General features: G+C 33.5%; 1 non-coding gene across 1 annotated transcript; it reads right to left on the bottom strand.

Moving 5' to 3' along the window:
- Window positions 1–247: 247 nt before the first annotated feature.
- On the bottom strand, window positions 248–353 carry LOC123454298. The gene has a single exon (XR_006633283.1). It is a non-coding gene; the product is annotated as a U6 spliceosomal RNA (small nuclear RNA).
- Between the last annotated feature and the right edge of the window lie 475 nt (window positions 354–828).

Here is an 828-nt window from a genome sequence, read left to right as displayed (position 1 = left end):
TCCAAGCCTCAGTATGTCTATTAGGTATGTCAGCAACTCGGGCTGACCAGGTTAGGAACCACAAATGAATGAGACCACATGACATATGTCTTTCTGTGATTGTGTGAGTTTGCTGAGTATGATCTGTTCCAAGTTCGACCATTTTTCTACAGATTTCATTGTGCCATTTTTTTCTTACTGCTGAGTAGAATTCCATTGTGTAGATATTGTAGCTTATCTTGGTTATCCATTCATACAATGATAGGCAAAAAATATGGAATGCTTCACGAATTTGCGTGTCATCCTTGAAAGGGACCATGCTAACCTTCTCTGTGTCTTTCAAATTTTAGTATATGTGCTGCAAAACCAAGCACTACCATGACTTATTTTAACTAATCATTTTACTTGTCCCATTATCTTGGTTTTACACCAAATTTTAGCTTGCGGAAATAACTTGATAGTCAAATTATAGAAGAACTCAGATGGCAGTGTAGTACTATTTTGTGTTACTTAACAGAAATAAAAAATATCCTTTCACAGGCTACTATATATTTTTAGGAACAAGGGTACAAATAACAGGCCACACTTGGGAGAATCCAGATATTATTGATCTTGTGGGCACATTACATCTAAATCTTTAATTCTCAATAAGAAAGGGAAATTGGATTTCAAATTAGTCATTTTATAATATTATCCATAAAATTCTATTGACAAAAGATGTTTAGTATCTTAAATACCAGCTAACATACTAATCAGGCAACATGGGCTGTTTATATATAAACTTTCAGTTATAAGATCCATCATCCTTGAAATGGTATTTTTATCTGTCCTTCTTTGAGCATTAATTTT

This window comes from Jaculus jaculus, chromosome 13 (assembly GCF_020740685.1).
Source record: "Jaculus jaculus isolate mJacJac1 chromosome 13, mJacJac1.mat.Y.cur, whole genome shotgun sequence".
In the NCBI taxonomy this organism is placed as follows: Eukaryota; Metazoa; Chordata; class Mammalia; order Rodentia; family Dipodidae; genus Jaculus; species Jaculus jaculus.
The sequence above is the reverse complement of the archived record's forward strand: the minus strand, read 5'-3'. Positions and strand labels throughout refer to the sequence as shown.